This window comes from Fulmarus glacialis, unplaced genomic scaffold, assembly GCF_000690835.1.
Source record: "Fulmarus glacialis isolate BGI_N327 unplaced genomic scaffold, ASM69083v1 scaffold27957, whole genome shotgun sequence".
Lineage (NCBI taxonomy): Eukaryota > Metazoa > Chordata > Aves > Procellariiformes > Procellariidae > Fulmarus > Fulmarus glacialis.
Window position 1 is genome coordinate 1 of NW_009221704.1, and position 651 is coordinate 651.

The following is a 651-nucleotide window of genomic DNA, read 5'->3' on the forward strand; positions in this document are numbered from 1 at the left end:
GGGGGAGCAGGGGCGGGAGGGGGTTGGGGTCCACGGCAGCCCCAGCCCTGCACCTCATCTCCTCCCTGGGAAGCAGCTCCCGCACCAGGGAACCTGCTCCCTGGCAGCCCTGGGAGTGTGAGGAAACAGCAGGGAGCTGTGGACCACTTGCCCTGGCGCCAGGTGAAATCCTCCCCTCTGAGGATGGACCACCCAGAGAGGGGTGGGGACCACCCAGAGAGGCTGGGAACCCACAGCCATGCGTTATCAGTTATCATCTGCAGATGCTTTTACCAGTGGGCTGTGGGCCAGCTGGGACCCACACCGAGCCCAGGGCCTTGGGCGAAGGGGGAGGGCTGGGGAGCCCGATGCAGGCTTGGGATACAGTTTCACCTTTAGGTGCGAGAGGACCTGGGTCAACTCCCAGAGGAGTCCTCCCTTTGGGCAAAACCTGACCTGCTTTTGTCTGGAAAGTACAGAGCTCATTTGGGGTCAGCTGTTGGCTCTTGTCCCCGTGTTCCCCCGACAGTCACCACAGCTTTGGGCTGGGCAGGGCGAGTGGGGCAGCTCCCTCTCTTGAGGGTCCAGGGGTGCAGGCGCCCACTGTGCACCACTGCTGTCCCCCCAGTCCTGGACCAGCCCGCAGGCAGCCCCAGGGCTTTTATGTGGGGC